This window comes from Erinaceus europaeus, chromosome 16 (assembly GCF_950295315.1).
Source record: "Erinaceus europaeus chromosome 16, mEriEur2.1, whole genome shotgun sequence".
Lineage (NCBI taxonomy): Eukaryota > Metazoa > Chordata > Mammalia > Eulipotyphla > Erinaceidae > Erinaceus > Erinaceus europaeus.
This window is the reverse complement of record NC_080177.1, coordinates 39,757,523-39,764,677: the sequence shown is the minus strand read 5'-3', so window position 1 is coordinate 39,764,677 and position 7,155 is coordinate 39,757,523. Positions and strand designations below refer to the sequence as shown.

The following is a 7,155-nucleotide window of genomic DNA, read 5'->3' as shown; positions in this document are numbered from 1 at the left end:
GTGGCAGTGGATAAAGCTTGTTAAACTATTTCAGACATATCTGTTGACTGAAGTAATAGTTCAATTTTTTGGTTCCTATAAATATTTAGTTATTTATTTATGATAGAGAGAGAAGCAGACTATCACTCTGGTGCATGCAACGCCAGGGATTGGACAACAGGACTCATGCTTGAGAGTCCAACACTTTATCCACTGCACCACCTCTCGGACCATGAGGCACATTTCATTAACACTAGAATTTGTGGTTGTACTGTAAGGTAGTTCAGGAGTTATCACACTGACATTCATCAAGTTGTTTGAGTAAAATGCCTATTGCTATCACCAAGTTTTTGCACATAGTTACAGGGCAAAGTTCTTATATGGTGCAGGAAATTTTTCTTCCCTGCTGCTTCCATAGTCAACTTCCCTTTCCCTCCTTCAGTATGAATCCTACTTTCATTGCAGTGCCTGCTCAGCTTAATTGTTTTTTGTTTGTTTGTTTGTTTTGGGGGGGAGCAGATGCAATTTCAGTGCTTCTGAGCCAACTTTTTCATACTTTTTATTTCAGATACAGAGAGGGAGACACACCAGAAATTACCCCAGTGCTAATAACTGAAGAGCTCAATTAATTTGGGGTTGACTTTTATTTTCTTTCTTTTTTTAATTAAAAAAATAATTTTAAAAAGGAGATATTATCAAAACCATAGAATAAGAGTGATACAACTCCTCACAATTCCCACCACCAGATCTCCATATCCCATCCCCTCCCCTGATAGTTTTCCTATTCTTTATCCCTCTGGGAGTATGGACCCAAGGTCATTGTGGGATGCAGAAGGTTGAAGGTCTGGCTTCTATAATTGCTTCCCCACTGAACATGGGCGTTGACAGGTCAATCTATACTCCCAGCCTATCTCTCTCTTTCCCTAGTGGGACAGGGCTCTGGTGAATTAGAGCTCCAGGACACATTGGTGGGGTCATCTGTCCAGGGAAATCTGGTCGGCATCATGCTAGCTCTGGAACCCGGTGGCTGAAAAGAGAGTTAACATACAAAGCCAAACAAATTGCTGAACAATCATGGACCTAAGGGCTGGAATAGTGCAGATGAAGTGTTGGGGGATACTCACTGCAGACTACTGTGTAATTTTGCTTTCAGGTATATATTTTGCCCTAGTTTATGGATACATGTGAACATATGCTCTATCTCACAGGACCTGGTTTATATCTAGGTTTTGGGACTTTGTTAGGATTTAAAAAAAAATTTTAAATATTTATTCCTTTTTTAAAAATCAATCAATTAATTAATTAATTATGAGAAAGACAGGAGGAGAGAAAGAACCAGACATCGAACTCAGGACCTAATGGTTGAGAATCCTGTGCCACCTCTCGGATCACTGTTGCCCTTGTTTTATTATTGTAGTTATTGTAGTTGTTGTTGTTACTGATGTCGTCATTGTTGGACAGGACAGAGAGAAATGGAGAGAGGAGGGGAAGACAGAGAGGGGGAGAGAAAGATAGACACCTGCAGACCTGCTTCACTGCCTGTGAAGCAACTGCCCTGCAGGTGGGGAGCCGGGGGCTCGAACCGGGATTATTCTGTCCTTGTGCTTTGTGCCACCTGCGCTTAACCCGCTGCACTACCACCCGACTCCCAAAGTCTTTCTTTCTTTCTTTCTTTCTTTCTTTCTTTCTTTCTTTCTTTCTTTCTTTCTTTCTTTCTTTCTCTTTCTTTCCTTCTTCCTTCCTTCCTATTTTTAAAAAATATTTATTCCCTTTTTTTGTACTTGTTGTTTTATTGTTGTAGTTGTTGTTGTTGTTGTTGTTATTGATGTCGTTGTTGGATAGGACAGAGAGAAATGGAGAGAGGAAGGGAAGACAGAGAGGGGGAGAGAAAGATAAACACCTGCAGACCTGCTTCACCGCCTCTGAAGTAACTCCCCTACAAGTGGGTAGCCTGGGGCTCAAACCGGGATCCTTACGCCAGTCCTTGCCCTTTGCGCCGCCTGTGCTTAACCCGCTGCACTACTGCCGGACTCCCCTTTCTATTTTTTAAATATATATTTTTAAATTTTATTTATTCCCTTTTGTTGCCCTTGTTGTAGTAGTAGTTATTATTGATGCCGTCGTTGTTGCATAGGACAGAGAGAAATGGAGAGAGGAGGGGAAGACAGAGAGGGGGAAAGAAAGATAAGACACCTGCAGACCTGCTTCACCGCTTGTGAAGTGATTCCCCTACAAGTGGGGCGCCCAGGGCTCCAACCGGGTTCCCTACATCTTGCACTTCGCGCCACGTGCGCTTAACCTGCTGTGCTACCAACCGACTCCCTATTTTTAAATATTCCATTTTATTGCCCTTGTTGTTTTATTGTTGTAGTTATTGTTGTTATTGATGTCGTTGTTGGGCAGGACAGAGAGAAATTGAGAGAAGAGGGGAAGACAGAGAGGGAGAGAAAGACACCTGCAGACCTGCTTCACCACTTGTCAAGTGACTCCCCTACAGGTGGGGATCTGGGGGCTCAAACCTGGGTCTTTACTTGGTCCTTGCGCTTTGCGCCACCTGCGCTTAACCCGCTACATACCGCCCAACTCCCTCTTTCTTTTTTTAAACTAGAGCGCTGCCTGGCTCTGGCTCGGGCTTATGGTAGTGTTGAGGATTAAACAGAATCGTTAGTGTGTCAGGCATGAGAGTTTCTCTGCATAACCAACATGCCATTTACCCAGCCCTCAATTGCTTTAGGAAATGGATGGTTGCCATATAGAACCCAGAAACAGGCCTGGAAAAATGGATCACCTGGGAGGTGATAACTCCAATAAAATAGTTTTTAAATATATATTATATGTTGTTAGGTAGAAGCAGAGAGAAATCAAGAGGTATTGGGATGATAGAGAGAGAAAGAGAAAGAGAGACACCTGCAGAATTGCTTCACTGCTCATCAAACTTTAGCACTGCAGATGGGGAGCAGGGGCTCGAACCTTGGCCCTTGTGTACTGTAACATGTTCATTCACCGGGTGTGTCACCACCTGGCCACAATAAAATAATTTTTAAAAAAGGGTTCTTACTATTTTTCTAGTCAGTAACTGGGAATATTTGTGCAATGTCCTTGTCAGTGTGAACCAGTTTAACTCTCAGGACCGACATCAGTATGTTATGCAACCAGCCATAACCAAAACTCAGGACCCTAGGAATGAAGCCAGGTGCACATTATCAATATTAAGTATTTTTGTAAAGGAACCTGACTAGTAGGTTCATTGTCCTGGGTTATACAGCAAACCTTCTTTACCACAGCACTGCTAAACTCTGGTTTATGGTGGTTCAGGGGATTGAACCTGGGACCTCTGGTGTCTCAGGCACGAGTCTTGCACAACCATTATGCTATCTCCCCCTGACCCCTCCACTCTACCCTCACAGATTTATTTTAGGGGATTGCTCACATGGTTGTAGGGGAAATTAAATCTGGAATTTGGAAAAAAAAATTTTTTTATGAGAGGGAAACAAGAGCATCTCTGTGAAACATGCTGCTAGGGATCGAACCCAGGACTTGGTAAGTGCTCTACCACTTAATCACCAAGCAGCCTCCCCAGCCCAAAGACTAGAATTCACAGAGCAGGCCTGCAGGGTGGAAATTCTTCGAAGTGCTGCTATTGCTGTCATGTGCTTGACATCTGCAAGCTGGAAACATAGGCATGGCTTCTCTGTTGCAGTCTTGGAAGCTGAATTTTTTTCTTCTTTAGGAAACCTCCATTTTTTTCTCCAGTTGTGTCTAAAAAAAAAAAAAACTGGTTATAATGTTCAAGAGCCTGCATTCAAGCCCCTGGTCCCCACCTACTTGTTGGGAACCTCTCTCTAACTCTACTTTACCTTTCAGTTACTCTGTCTCTACCCAAAATAAAACAACATCAAAATTGTCTCAGGAACACCTAGACTTGTGCTTGACCAAGCAACTGGGCAACATAGCCCATCCATGTTGACACTTAAAGTGAACTACCATGGATCTAATTCTTCCTTTTTGGAGAGGAAAGGGAAGTTAGATTCCCAGATGTGATATACTCATGATTTCCCCCAAGATGAGAAGGCACCCAAGTGAGAAATAATCCCATGGGTTCACAATCCCCCAGCCGCCAAATGTGCAAGTGGGACATTGACCAGAAGAGGGCACTGTCTTCCACTAGTGTAACTATCTGCATGGGAACTAATAGGATGGAGGAGATTTTAACACTGCTTTCACTAAGTATTATATTTTACAGCTCCTGATTTGCTTTAGCACAACCTCTGGTGGTGAAATAAATACCCTTGTACTTTCAGTTTCACCATAAGACCCAACACTTCACTTATCTACTTGATAATGCAAGAAGATATGGGATGGATGGTTGTGTTCTTTGGATTTCCTGGTGTGTTAGGACTGAACCTACCAAGCAGAACTTTTCTAGATCAACTCAGAGTGATGCAGGGGAAGAAGGAGCTGGGGCTTTTGGTGATTGAGGGGGAACAAACTGGGAGCATCCAGGAGTGGGGTGAACCGTTAGGATTCTTCTAGTAAGATACAGAGGACAGACGTTGGAGATTGTTCATGGTGTCTGGGTTTGAGGCAATAATAAACAGCCCCTTTGGCAGTTCAACTGTGTCTTTCATAGTGGCAATGATCATTGCTGATGTTTAATTGGAAATAGAAATTCACGTAAGTATAGTTATTTCTTAGTTCTTGTTGATAATTAAAGAGTTTTCTTCTTTGCTTCAGTTTTAAATGGCATCTTGACATTAGTGCAGCTTGAGACTGCAGAGGAATTTCCCCAGCAACAGCAAATAACAAAGCAACTATTAGTTATTTCTAGTTTGCAGCCAAGGAAGCATAGAGACTAAGTGGTTTGCTTTGACTCCCCTGAGACCCAAGCCTGGGTAGAGCTAGAAATCTAAGGTCTGGGAATCCAGTGGTAGCGCAGCAGGTTAAGTGCACGTGGCGTAAAGCTCAAGGACCTGCATAAGAATCCCGGTTTGAGCCCCCGGCTCTCCACCTGCAGGGGAGTCATTTCACAGGTGGTGAGGCAGGTCTGTAGGTATCTATCTTTCTCTTCCCCTCTCTGTCTTCCCCTCCTCTCTCCATTTCTCTCTGTCCTATCCAACAACAACAACAGCAATGACAACAATAACTACAACAATAAAAAAAAAAGGGCAACAAAAGGGAAAACAAATAAATAAATATTTTTTAAAAAAGAAGTCTAGGGTCTGATCTTAGCTCTGCACTCTATCTCCTATCAAACATGCATTACTAACTCCTGCATACTGCTGCTTTCCATATCCATTAAAGCTGAATGTAATCAAATATGGTGGTCCAGCAATTCCACTCAGAGGAACAGAACAGCAACAGAAGTGCATGCACAGGAGCTGGGCAGTGGCATAGCCTGTAGAGTGCACATGTTACCATGGATAAGCACCTGGGTTCAAGGTCTAAGGTTGCCACCTACAGGGGGAAGCTTCACAAATGGTGAATCAGTGCAACAGGTGACTCTTTCTCCCTCTCTTTACCCTCTCCCCTTTCAATTTCTCTGTCGAAGGAAGGAAGGGATGAAGGAAGGAAAAGAAATACGTGCACAAGAGCACCAAAAGATAGATGCAAAATTGGTCACAGCTGCATAATTTTAAACAGTCCCAAACTGGGGGCCGGGTGGTAGCGCAGCGGGTTAAGCTCACATGGTGTGAAGCGCAAGTACTGGCGTAAGGATCCCAGTTGGAGCCCCCCCCCCCCCCCCGCTCCCCACCTGCAGGGGGGGTTGCTTCACAGGCTGTAAAACACGTCTGCAGGTGTCTATCTTTCTTTCTACCTCTGTCTTCCCCTCCTCTCTCTATTTCTCTCTGTCCTATCCAACATCAATAACAACAATAATAACAATAAGGATAAACAACAAGGGCAACAAAGATGGCCTCCAGAAGCAGTGGATTCGTAGTGCAGGCACTGAGCTTCAGCAATAACTCTGGAGGCAAAAAAATAAATAAGTAAAAATAAAAAACATTAAAACAAACAAACAAAAAAACCCAGTTCCAAACTAAAGACAACACAAAATCCCTTTAACAGAACAGTCTGATAAACTCTGTTCTATTTCTTTTTTTAAATTTTATTTATTTATTTATTTTCCCTTTTGTTGCCCTTGTTATCTCTGCTCTGTTTCTGCGATGTCTATCACACAGTAGTAATGAGAACAAATGAACAAGATCAAAACACAGTGTAAATAAATATTATAAACACATGCCAATTTCAAAAACAGATGCAAACTGTTAAAAATCAGTTAATACAAACTGTTAAAAATCAATTTAGTGACTAACCCCAAGGGACTAATAATTGAGAGAGAGATACTGGGCATCTTTAGGGGGTACCACTAGCATTCTACTTTAGAAAATTTTAATATTTTTAATTTAATTTATATTTATTTTGTTTACTATTAGAGAGAGATAGAGAGAAATTGAGATGGGAGAGGGAAAGAAAGAGAGAGACACCTGCAGTCCTGCTTCACCACTCGTGAAGCTTTCCTTCTGAATGTGGGGACCAGGGGCTTGAACCTGGGTCCTAATGTATTGTGATGTGTGTACTTAACCTGGTGCACCCCCACCTGGCCCCTTCTACTTCTTTAAAAAAAAAAAAACTTTAGGGCTAACTAAGAAGAAAGTAAACAAAAATCACCTGAAAACTCAACAAATTACAGCCAAGATCTTTTCAAAAACTCATCAAACCACAGGTGAGTATAGACACGTGTGGCTCGTGGAAGAAAAAGGGCTGCGGGAGAGATTCCTTGGACTAAAGACCGTACTCAGGAACAGCGAGTGCCAGTCCGGGAGTTGCCAGCTGAGACACACACTTCCAAGTCTGAGTTTTTAGTAACAAAAAGACTATTAAAGAAGAAAAAGAAAATAACTTTAAAACTCACCAGTTCACAACTATAGGTTCTTTTATATATATATAATTTATTTCTTTATTGGGGAATTAATGCTTTACATTCAACAGTAAATACAATAGTTTGTACATGCATAACATTCCCCAGATTCCCGTTTAACAATACAACCCCCACTACGTCATTCATCATCTTTCATGGACCTGTATTTTCCCCACCAACCCACCCACCCCAGAGTCTTTTACTTTGGTGTAATACTCCAATTCCATTTCAGGTTCGACTTGTGTTTTCTTTTCTAA

At 42.1% G+C, this 7,155-nt stretch overlaps 1 long non-coding RNA gene across 1 annotated transcript; it reads right to left on the bottom strand.

The window, feature by feature from the left end:
- Positions 1-458: 458 nt before the first annotated feature.
- LOC132533339 (uncharacterized) lies at positions 459-3,855 on the bottom strand. The gene is made up of 3 exons (XR_009545214.1): positions 3,579-3,855; positions 3,038-3,156; positions 459-1,006 (listed from the first exon to the last, which is right to left on the bottom strand). It is a non-coding gene; the product is annotated as an uncharacterized LOC132533339 (long non-coding RNA).
- Positions 3,856-7,155: the final 3,300 nt, after the last annotated feature.